At 41.3% G+C, this 12,486-nt stretch overlaps 1 protein-coding gene and 1 long non-coding RNA gene across 6 annotated transcripts in view; both read right to left on the bottom strand.

Annotated features, from left to right (window-relative positions):
- CUL2 (cullin 2) overlaps positions 1-1,988 on the bottom strand; it is a 49,239-nt gene extending 47,251 nt beyond the window's left edge. For 3 of the 5 annotated variants that reach the window (XM_066991496.1, XM_066991497.1, XM_066991498.1), the window contains exon 1: positions 1,633-1,737. The gene's annotated coding sequence lies outside the window, so the exon portion shown is untranslated. Of the gene's footprint in view, positions 1-1,632; positions 1,826-1,847 lie in introns of those variants that run through there. The other 2 variants (XM_048076613.2, XM_048076612.2) reach the window with 2 other exon arrangements.
- Positions 1,989-6,851: 4,863 nt separating this feature from the next.
- On the bottom strand, positions 6,852-12,434 carry LOC106045298 (uncharacterized). Its single transcript, XR_001212714.3, has 3 exons — positions 10,370-12,434; positions 8,190-8,244; positions 6,852-7,606 (listed from the first exon to the last, which is right to left on the bottom strand). It is a non-coding gene; the product is annotated as an uncharacterized lncRNA (long non-coding RNA).
- Between the last annotated feature and the right edge of the window lie 52 nt (positions 12,435-12,486).

Raw genomic sequence — 12,486 nt, 5'->3', positions numbered from 1 at the left:
TAACTGCTGTAAACTCAGGAACCTCAGAAGGCTGTTTTCCTCTCCCTGCAATACAACAACTTCCATTTGAAGTGTAATCAATTTACTACCTACATTTGCTTTGATTTCCTAAAAAAAAGAGTAGCAAATAACATCAAGGAAGTGGTATTATCCTGGGCATTATGAGCAGGACTTTTTTTTTTTTCCCAGCAGAAGAAATAAAAATCAGTAAGCGATGGTTGGACTGGACGATCTTGAAGGTCTCTTCCAACCTTAATAATTCTATGATGCATAAATACTTCTCAGTTCAACAGTAACATGTAAGTTGGTGTATTTGCAACATGGCTACTATCGCTTTGGGAAATAAAAGAAAAGTCTTCTACTGCCATATACGGGTTGGAATGTGTTACGCAAAAAAATCAATGAGAATTGACAAAATAAACAGATATCCACCAAAGGTAAACTGAAAAACACAAACTGATGCATGTTTCAAAGAAACATGAACTTCAGTAGAAGTAAACAACTTCAAAGCTCTCTTTTAAAAGAAAAAAAAAAAGTATTTTTCTAAAAGCCTTAATGTTAATCTTCTAGTAAACGCAAGAACACTTTCAGATGATGCCAAGAAGTTTTCATGGTCCATAAAACCTTTAAGAATCCCAAGAAGCACTTGTGTTAATGAAGTTACACTTAATTGAATGTTACATGTTACAGGCTTTTCTCTCTAAAACATGCACTTGGTATCTCTAACTAAACAGGCACTCCTTCAAAGATAAGCAAAACCGAGGGGAGGAAGGAAGGCTGAAGAAAAATTCTTCCCTACAATACATCCCACAGGACCAGTAACATTGTATTTAGGGTCAGCCAAACATGTAACATGCAAAACACTGCGCATCCCTGTAAGCATAGAAGTATTCGGGGTTAAACAGCTTAAGATAGAGCTGACTAGAGCCTGGTAACCTCTTACAACTTTTAAGCCAATGTGAACCTAACTTTTACGAACGCGTTGACAAACCCGGTGTAAGTTTTTGTGTACAACACCGGGGTTTTGGGTGCTAGCGGTCCAAGCTTACCACCTCAGAGCGCTAAGCGCCCCGCGGTGCTGCACGCCGTCCTGATATATCTACTCGGCGGTCCTGATACATTTACCTCGGTGGTAAAAGTTACACCAGCGCCGAACGCCTACCCCGGGGTGCACGCTACCGAGGGGCTGGGAGCCCTACGCGACCATTACCAGCCCCGCGGCGGGCAGCCGGCGCTGGCACGCCTTCACACGCGGGGACGAGGAGCGGATGCCCCCCGTCCGCCCCCCTCTCAGCCCGGGCAGGGAGCCCCCAGCACGGCAGCCCCGACCCCCAACCCCCCCCCCGGCCCTACTCTCCCCGCCCCGGGCACCCAACCAAAACCGAAACCAGGCGGGGCCGGGCCCCGCCGCTCCCTCCCCACAGGGCCCGGCCCGGGGAACGCCCAGCGGGGCCCCCCCCGAGCCCCCCGAGCCGGGGGCGCTGCCCCGGGACCCCCTCAGGGGGGCAGCGGGCGGGGAAGGGGGGGGGGGGGAGCCCGGCTCCCTCCCGCGGCCCGGCCCCGCCGCCCCCCGCCCCGAGCCGTGGCCCCGTCCCCTCAGCGCGGCGGGGGCGCGCCCGGCCCGGCCTTTACCTGGCGGCCCCGAGCACGCGCCTCGCGCGCGCGCCCCCCTCCCCGCTCCCCGCCGCGCGGCCGCGGTCCCTGCCCCGCGCCCCGTCCTCACGGCGCTGCCATTACCCAGCCGCTCGCGCCCCGCCCCGCCCCGCCGCCGGCCGCCGCCACTGACGGGGCCGGGGTGACGCGCGGCCCCGCTGCCTCCGCTCGCCTCCCTCCCTCCGCCGCCTCACCCGCCCCGCCCCGCCGCCTGCCGCCGCCGTTCGCTCCCGGGCTCGCCCCGCCGCCGGCAGGATGGGCGGCGGGTGGCGGCTCCCGGCACACCGAGGTTTTCCGGCCGCGCCCCCCCCCGCCGGAGGGGAGGCGGTTGGTACGGCCCGCCCTACGGCAAGCACGGCGGGCCGCAAGGCCCCGCGCCGCGCATGGGCCGTGGGGGAGCCTCCATGGGCGACGGTGCCCGCGCCGCGCATGCGCGGGGCTCATGGGGTCTGGGGGTGTGTGTGGAGATGTGGTGTTGTGCTTCCGGTGCTCCTGAGCCCGCAGTCCTTACGTTATTAAACTTAAACCCTCTTCTCTGTAGTGAATCTGTATCCCTTCTGTGGGTCCTTCTGTGTTCTTAAGAGATCCCTTAATAATTATCAGGTTACAAAGAAATAACTAGTAACTCCTTAAGATAGTATATATTCTCCTTAATATTTTTCCCTTAGTTGCGTGAGATGCCATTACATCACACAAAACGCTTCCTGATTTTTATTTCCTTTGTAAAATGCATCCCTGTCCAGAAATGCTTAGAAATAGCTCACTATAAATTTTGTGGGTTTGATTTTTTTGTTTTGTTTTGTTTTTTCCTTATGAAGTTCAGGAATGTGAAGGATAGGAGGACAATAAGAAAACAAAGACAAACAAAAAAACACATCAAACCCCTATGGAAGAAGAAAAAATTCCAAATTCAGTGTTGCAATTGCTAATACAATTCTTACTCAAAATATAATACGTTTATAACTCCAATTTCTCCTTTCTGTTATTTGTAGTGTTTCCTGCCAGAGGGGAATCTATGTTTGATTTCAGCCCGCATGTTTGTTTGTTTAATTATGGAAATGCCGCACAGCTGCTCTTATTGTTCAAGGCGGTTTTCATACGTGTATCCTCCTTCACATGCTATTCAAATACTTTTTTTTTTTTCCATCTGCCCAACTGTAAATAGCAATTGCAGAAATACACAGCTGGTACAGTGAGGTCGTTTTCTGAATAGTAACTCAAAACTGTTCTACACTTCTTGTAACTTACAGAACAAACTTGTTTAAGGCCTGGCGTGTAGCCAAAGGTGGATTTCTACACGTACATGTAAAAATCCAGTGACATCAAATTCTTAAACAACTTATTTTTCCTTGGCTGTGGAAAAACAAGGGTTACTTTTTTCTTAAAAGTCAAGTCCAGTTCTTCAGTTACGCAAAAGCAAGCCTAAATATGTATCTTATAATGAAGTGGTATCTTAAAATAAAGAGGTATTTTATCATAAAATGGAAAATGAAGTTCTAAAGATATGAGTGCTAACTCTGTAGTCTACATTGAAAAGATTGTCATCAGTGCACATTTCTGTATCTTTGTAAAACTGTATGTAGGTGTCAGGTTTACATAATTATAATTATGGTACTCCAAAATATCTTAATTTTATGTGTATGCAAAAAGTATCAAATCTAACTGACCTTAAATTAAAAAAAAAATAAGAATATTTTAGACTCTCAGTTTTCCAGTGGTCTTCACACAGACAGCTGTAAAAGAAATTGCACCAAGTAAAAATGTAGTAATCAGGCATTTAAATCAGCAGGTAGTCCAGCTGATAAACTCCAACTGTTAATGTTCACAAGTTCAAAAGTCCAAACTAAAACCTCTGAAAATCACAGTGTGTGGATACCAAGTTCTCAGCACCAGCAGTTTTCCATGGATGTGCTCCTCTCGTGTCACAATAGTGAGTGTAAATAGAGCCAAAGAAAGAACATCAAAATACAAAAAATGTTTATAATGTGTAACAGAATGTTTTTTTCTGGAAATCTTCTTTCCATCTATTCATTGCATAAGTTATTAATTTGCTTTCAGTGAGCTACACAGGTTAGTTTGTAGTAGATGCGTATGTGACCTTAAAACTATGCCACAACACCTATACAAATAGTAAGTACTCTGTGATTACATCAACTATCTCCACATCTTTATAACCAGTACTGCAGTATTTCCTGAAATTCCCCTGGTGTTTATATGTATTTGTTCTCTCTTATCTGATACTTATGTTTCTCTGTCTGTTTGTATTAGTTTGTTTTCTCTTCCATAATTAATTCTTTTGGCAGGAGCTGCCTCTTTTGTTTATGTTTATACTACAGCTAACGCAGTGTTATTCTGGTCCAAAATTAGGAATCCTTAAGCCTATGATAATACAAGCACTGTATGAAATATGCCAATATATGGCCTACTGCTTTATTTAAAAATAACCTCACCCTTAAACTGTGGTTTCCTCATAAACTGTTGGCAAAGCCTGGTACCCCTCAGCAGAAAGTAATCAGTCAAGGCCTCCTTTTTTCGTAAAGGTATGGATCATCCTTATTTGCACATTTACTTGTCACTCAGCTAGTTCTTTGTGCCTGCCCCAGGCCTAATTACACTGTGAGAAATCATAGAATCGTAGAAGGGCTTGGGTTGGAAGGGACCTTAACCCCCCTGCCATGATGCCTGACTTCCTTAGATCTTGGTATTATTTCTTCTCCTTTCAGACATGTCTGAGTTGCATAGTTATTTATCACTGGGCATATCTAAAGTATTATTAATAGTATTACCACCTCGTGTTGTAGTAAATGAGATAGTTTATTCCTTCCTGCATTTGTTCCAGGATCTCTGGAAATTCAGGTATACGTTGCTGCCTTAGCAATCAAAGCAAACAAGGGAAAAAGCCAAGATGATGACTATAATTATCAGCAGAAAACATTATTATCAGAGGTACAACGAGATACACGAAAGGAAGAATGAACCTTTATTTCCTTACAGATATTTTTAATCTAGTCTTTTATCATGGCTTTGTCTTTCATGTGGTGGCGTATTAAATATGAGTATGAATGGAATGTATATTTTGTGGTTATTAAAAACCACAGTAGCAAAGTATTATTCTTTTAGCTTTCATTTTAAAGTTTATGAAGTGTGATAATTTCATGTTTCAAAACCTTTAATTCTTGAAAAGAAATAATCTCACTGCAATCATGTCCACTAGATGGCAGTGCTGAATATATAAAAATAGTCTAAGAAGTTGCACATCATACACGGTGACTAACAAAATCTAAATGTTATTGTACATGAAATAGGAAAATAGACAGAAGTTGAACTTTCTCAAACAGCATTTATTAGTTATCCATCAATGGCTTAGTTCAACTCCCATATTTGTTCTGTCCTTCCCCAAGACCTGAAAAAAAATCATGAGGCAAATTTTCCTTCATTACTAAAAAAGGGGCACCAACTAATTTTCATGTCATTGTAACCAAACAGTTAAATTCAATGTATGTATGAACAACCCTAATTAATTTCCCTTTCTCGTTTTTTTTTTTTGCCACACAGTTATTGTTAGTGAAATTCCAGAACACGATTGACAGGTAAAATGGCATATTTAGAACTTGTATTTAAACATCAGTGGGTTGTTTTTTTGTTTTTTTTTTTTGCAATAACTCTGAATCAAAATAATAGTATTTAAAGGACTTTTAAGATATAAAATATCTTCATATCGTAGAATTATGATTTGGGTTGGAAGGCACCTTTAAAGATCATTTAGTTCAACCTCCCCTGCACAATGCAAGGTATCAAAATAGTGAAGACTTTTAGAGCTTTCCCTTGTTCCATTACAAGATTTTAATCCTCTTCTGTGAGTGTATTAAATGCAAACATCTCAGGTACTTGTTACTGACTGGGATTAAATAGCTATAATAAATAACAACACACTGCCTCAGGATGTTCAAGTAATCTGGCATATAAAAGGCTTCAGTGTTCCTAATTATCACATTGCTAATCTAGGCAAGCTCTAGAAAAACAACAACAACAACAACCAGCTTCTAATTGAAAGAGGTATGCGACCTTTTTTCTGACCTGCTGGAAACGGAGCAGGCCTAGCTGAGTCATTCCTTACCAATGGGTTTGAACTGATCATTGGGATTTTGCTTTGAGGTTTTTAATTTGAATATAAAACTGGCCCCAAAGGCTTACTGTAGTAAACAAGATACTGTTTGTAGCTTTCGTGCACTGTTGTGTATATAAAATCCCCAAGACAGCATGTGTTGCAAAATGTAATAACAACTGAATACATAGAACAGTTAAAACATTATATACAGCATCTGTTGCATTAGGAGACCAAACAGCCACGTGAGGGCACTGTATACAACTGAAAGAAAGTTGAACAAGTTAGAGAGTAAGTTATTTTACCTCTACTCATCCATGATTAAGCAATACATCTGTTTACGCTACCAGCAGTGAACCAAACAACCTGGTCAGTAAGCCCCTCTCCTTCCCCTTTAATTCAGAAATTGTGTAACTGCCCTCAGATAGCGATTCTTCTATTTTTTATTTTTAGCAGTATGGCTGCTTTTTATAAGTATATACCACATTAAAATCATATTCAAATAATCATTTTAATATTCACAAGGAGATGCTCATGAATGTAGTGATGCAGTGAAAAAGGATTGTTTAACAGGTATTGTGAGAGGAAGAAATCATCTTCTTTCTGTTTGCTAGGCACAATGAAATGGAGAAAATAGTCATTTAAATCTCGAGTGGTTCTACTACAATACTAAAAATATAAAATCCAGCATATTGCTCTTTGACATCTCTGTGTGGGGTATGTATAAGCACATATAGAAAGAAGAAAAACATTGAAGTTCAGTGACTGCACAGTCCTTAGTGATGACGAATTTTAGGCAATAGAACTTAGCTTTGAGACAAATAGAATTTACAGAACGGTTTCCAGGAAAAAGGAAGGGGGGGGGGGGGGGGGGGGGCAAGTAGTATTGGTCTTCACTGAAATATAATAAATAGAAAATGTCTAGTGCCTATTTCTGAGACATCAATTTTCAAATCAGAATAGAGATCAGTCCACTGACTGAAGTCCACTGATAGTTTTCTCAGCTTTTTTTTTAACGAAATTATTTAATAACGTCTCTCAAGTACTTCAGCAAAACACATTTTTCATACTTAACGGAGACTGAAGCCTCTTGTAATGTGCAAAAGTAGCAGACAAGTAGAATGAGAAAAAAAAACGGTCATAAATAAGTCAGCTGGCAAAAGAGCATCATCAAGGAGACAGGTTTGTTGAGCCAGCATTTGATAAAAGAGACAAGATGGAGATTTCCTCTCCAGGAAAAACACATTGCTTTAGCCATTTATGTGTATTACTGGGAGCTTAAGAACTAAATAACTCTTGACATGAAAGAAATATAATGGCTCTGTCACATAAATAACACGGTGAATAGCTTGATAATCTCCTGTTATACTGAATACTACTCCATTTAATTATTTTTCACTTGAATCTCTTCCTGCTCTTTACTTACCCAGACACCTCTATTTTGTGGCTGGTGAGCTCCATTTATTCAGTTGCTTTTGCTTTCCATTTTTTCTTCTTCCTTTTTAAACTTCATGGTCATTTACAACCATCTAACAGGAAAACAAATAAACAAAAAAAAACCCTGCCCCCCCCCATCAAAAACAACACACAGGTGCTAGAAAATGTAGTCTACAGCCAGACTGTTAAACGAATGCATTTTTTATATATTTTTGAAGGAGTCTGAGACCTTTATACGTGTTTCTCTTTTACTGCATTACCCAAATGGCTGATGGCATTCACCTTGCATTCACCTCTCAATGTCTGTAAGAGCGCCTGCCACATTATTACATCGGCTTGCCTTGCTTTACAGCAGGAATCTTTTGCAAAGTGTGTTTGTACGACAGCAAACAGGTTGTGGTATGCGCATTCCTGTGGTACAGTATATTCTCATTAAGCTATTTGAGCCTTTTAAACCTTTCAGGAAGCATTTCATACAGGTAAACTCCATGTAGTTCTCCACGTAGTTCTATCCATGTAGTTCTCTTATGCAGCCTACTCAGGAAACTTTTAGTGGTACAATTTTGTGTATTTAAATTTTAAATAGAACTCAGCCAGTTGTGTGCAAAGGGACATGAGTTTATATTCATGTTACAAGTACAAAATAATGTGTTACATAAACCTCATACTTTCCACCAAAGAAGCGCAAAGATCTCTTCAAACAGTACTAAATTGTAAATAATCAAGCACACTGTAAAGTACATATTATGTCCATGCTATAAGCAAGGAAATTATTATACAGGGCAATAGAGAAAATTCATTACTCTGCAGAAGAAATAAAAGAAATCACGTAATAGATCTCAACTGCCATTTTTTTTCTGCTGCAGCAGAAATGCCATCATTCGTGTGTCTTGAAATTGCTAGTCGATGCATTAAACATGAAATGAGCATGCGACAGATGAGTACACAGCAAGTCAGAGAACCTCAAGCTACTTGCCCAGCTATGAGTACTTACAGGGTTCCCCAGTTTTTGGCTCCTCCCGGCTCCGTTGTGCATGGAGAGACCTAACCTGGGGATGGCAGAGGAGAAGCAGGCACTGCAATTTTTATTAATTCCCCTTCTCATAAAGCTTTTCTTACAAACACCACACCAAACATCCAGCTGCACATTCACAAACCATTTTAACTGTTGTGTTACTTGGGCAGTGATGAATAACATTCAATATAAACCATGGTTTCGCTGCAGGTGTACTCTGCTTTCCTTTGTCAGGTTTTGGCACACCAGTAAGCAGCCCTCCTTTCAAACTACATGACATGTCAGGTAGTAGCGTACCACTTGTGATTCCAGTTTAGTATTCATAAAATTAGATTTTGGTTTACAAATCCTAACAAAACGTCAGATTTTAAAAGTACATCGAATTGTTGTATATCAGGCTGTGCATCTGTGCTTAGGGCAGTAAAATATTGTAGCATTATTGCAAGTTATTATCCAAAATCAAATCACCACAAACCCAAGAAATATCAAAGTAATGATACCTTAAAAATGTATTCCTTGAAACCAGTTTATATATATATATATATTAAAAAAAAAAAAGAACAGGTAAAATAAATCATTAGTTTTATATTTTACCATTATGGTATATTATATTTAATGCTTTTTACAGTATACTTCTTGCCTAATCTGTTCTCTGTTTCAGACAGGTCAGGATTCTGTTGCATCATGAGGGTACTGGTTACTTCTGCCTTTCACAACACTTACAAAATCAGTTGTGAAAACACTGGCTGTGTGTTATGACTGCACTTTTGTATGACCATCCTACAAGTTCTGCACATCAATTCCTTTAGAGACAATGAAAGAATAGAGGTAGAAGTTGTTTAATGACCCACTAAAATGTGAGTGGTCCATGAAGAGATCTGTGGTACAATTATTTTTTGGTAATTCATGGAATCAGAGAATGGCTTGGGTTGGAAGAGATCTCAAAGACCATCTGGTTCCATCCCCCTGCCATGGGCAGGGACACCTCCCACCAGACCAGGTTGCCCAAAGCCCCATCCAGCCTGGCCTTAAACACCTCCAGGGATGGGGCATCCACAGCTTCTCTGGGCAACCTGTGCCACTGCCTCACCACCCTGAGTGAAGAATTTCCTCCTAACATCTAATCTAAATCTCCCATCTTTTAGTTTAAAACCGATACCCCTTGTCCTATCATTACACTCCCAGTCTTTTCTAGGTTTATATAACCACTGAGGAATTAATTTATGACCTATGACAATAATTACAAACATGCATTCTTTAGGGAGACAAAGGAGATAAAGATGTAGACATCAAACATCAGATTGCATAATCAAAGAAAAATATAGCACAGTTAGAAAATGCTAACAGGGAGTTTCATTAAGTGCTACATGAAAATAAATTTATTGGACATCTTTTAGCAAAGAATTCAATGGGAATTATTTCTGGTATAAAAAACTACCTGTAAATTATCATCTTCTTTATACAAATAACTATCTTCGTTATACAAATAACATTTAGGGCATTTCAGACATAATTTGAATAAAGGCTTTTTTTAACCTTTAAGTTTTATTTCATCATTTCTTAATGTTTAGGATGTGTAAGCGTGGAATGGGCTGGAAAGAGATATATGTAACACACCAAATGGCTAGAAGATGAAAAAATTCACAGAACAAACACTTAAACATCAGTCAAGGTGTCAATATTGGGATCATTTTTAAAAGCAAAAATACTAAATACCAGTATTATTTCAACTAGAATGCCATTATTTATTTATTTATTTTCTGTCAGTCTAACCTATATTATCTTCAAATGTCTGGACTCTAATTAAAAAGAAATCTACAAATATAAGCAGCTTATTCATTTTTCTATTTTTACTTATGCTGTGACAATCTATGTACTTTTTACAAGAAAACTAGATGTATCTTATAAGACTATGATTGAAATGCACGAAGTTCTTTTAACTCCATTCTTTAAAAAATCTATTTGAAAGATTGAAGACCCAATATGTAAAATCAGTTTTTTGAAGATTACAGTGTTTGTAGTGATGTAATATACCTAGGTGAAGGATTTACGTTCTTAGCAAAGGGCATCGTGTTTCTTTTGCGTTTCTTTTGGTGTCAGTGCCAACTGAAGTCACTTGACTCCCTGCTCATATATTAACCCCTCAGTCAAGATCGTACTTCTCTGTGTGATGGTGCAGAGGGCCAGGTTGATCCAGGTTAAAAGCAACTGTTTTTTTCTTGGTGTACTGTTTCCAACTCAGATTACTTCCCAGATAGGCTTCTGGGTTCCCCCAGTGGTGCGAATGAGATGCCAGAAGATACTGGAGGCTGCTTAAGCTGGCACTGACTCACATTTTTAACTCCTTAGAGAGGTCCTGACTTTGCGCACTAAATCCAAAAAAAATAAAAACAAACAAAAGCAATTAAAAAGTAACTGCTATTGAATTGCTGGTATTTCCTTGAAGTTGTAGGACACGATCGGACATTTCAGGTTGGAGAGGAAAGATGACCCAGGTGGTCATTGTGATGGCAGTGAAGTGCCTGGATTTCAAATTTTTGTTCAGAATCACCTCGTGTAAATTATGACAATCATAAAGAGTCCCGCCCTGTGTGGTCTTCTTATGTATGCTTTTGGCCTTAGCCTTCCAAATTAAATTGGTTCATGTCAGGGACTGATCCCACTTAGAACAATTTTAGGATGATTTTAGTTGCAGCGATGCACGTTCGTAGCAAAGGCTGTTCTTGCCTCAGCTAACAAATACACTACCCCAGCCTCGCCACAGTAAGAATGCAATGTTTCCTGTTTTTTACCTTCCTCTTCTAGCCCACTGACCCTGTGGCCAGACTAAACCCAGGCAGAACTTTACCGGCCTCAGTAAGCCATGTCAAGTATTCAAGAGCTGCAGCTGGTTAATCATCTCTACATCCCTAAAGACTAAATCCCTTTGGCAGTTCACTCATTCCTCTGACCAGATGTTTCTCAGACTGGAAGTTAAATTTTCAATTTCTCATTTAGATAATATCACAGAATCATTTAGCTCGGAAAACACTTCTAAGGTCATCAAGCCCAACCTTTAACCTAGCACACAGTTTAATATACCTCGCTAAACTAGATAAAAAAGGTACAAATAGTAACAAGTTGCTAGGTAAGCATTTAAAAGCTGCTAATGACCTACTTGAAAACTAACAGAAAATAACTGCTTTTCCAAATTCACACCACCAGAGTTCCGTGGAAATTTGTGGTTTGTTTATAAACAGCTCACTCCATTGGTTTCCATTCTTTAACACATTTTCTCAACTTTTCTGTTTGTAATCAGATTTCCACCTTTAAAAATACATCTGAGGTGTTACTAGCATCACAGCAGCTGATTTTGACTTCTTGAATACACTAGATGGGGACAGAATTACTTCCAAAGGCACCAGCACAGTTATTCTCAGTATTTTTATGCTTGCCTGCTCATTTGATTATGTTATTATTCCACAAAATATTTTCTAGTTCAACAGGGGGTTCTAGTAAAGCACGTATTTGACGGATGGGCATCAGAAGTCTGTCCCTAATGGGTTGTTAATCACGGGAAGAGCAACGCCTGTTTAAAACCCCGAAGAGACACACAGCAGTGTGTGCAGCGAGCCAAAGGAGGGAAACAGAACCGAAACAGGAAGGGGGCTGTTCGGTATTTCGGCAAAGGAAATGCAGAATGCAAACTGACAACTTTCATCAGCACCGGGGACGTTAAAAATGTATTATTTGCTCTGGATTGTGATCTGGGTAGGTGTGTTGAGTAACTTCTGTGAGACGCGTTAACAACGTTAAGTGGTCAAAGGCAAAGCCCGTGTAGATAAATGCAATTCCCTTCTCACGGAGTCAGAGATAAGGGTTATTATTTCTGAAAACGCAGGAAATCGATACTTCGGCTCTCCCCGCTCTGTGAACAAGAGAAACGTGACGCGTCCTCCCGCTCCCCGACCACTGCCAGCCAAGGGAACACAACGCTGGGCTTTCCTTCTCACCGGGCGCACCGCCGCACGGTTTCTCACAGAAACATAACCCACAGGCAGGGGCAACACCTAACGGTGTAAGACAAACTGGGCCATGTAACTCGGGCGTGCAGCGGCGCGCCCCTCCGGGCCCTGCCGGGTCCCCCCGCGCCCCCCACCCCAGCCCCGCTCCCCGGGCCGGGCCCGCCCGGGCGTTACAACCAAGCCGCCCCCCCCCCACACCCCACACGCCCCGCCCCCCGCCGCCTCGTCCCGCCCCTCAGCCAATGAGCAGCGCCGCCCGCGGCCCCGCGGCG

The sequence above is a fragment of the Anser cygnoides genome, chromosome 2, assembly GCF_040182565.1.
Source record: "Anser cygnoides isolate HZ-2024a breed goose chromosome 2, Taihu_goose_T2T_genome, whole genome shotgun sequence".
NCBI classification, from domain to species: Eukaryota; Metazoa; Chordata; class Aves; order Anseriformes; family Anatidae; genus Anser; species Anser cygnoides.
Note: the sequence above shows the minus strand (reverse complement) of the source record. Positions and strands in the feature narration are given on the sequence as shown.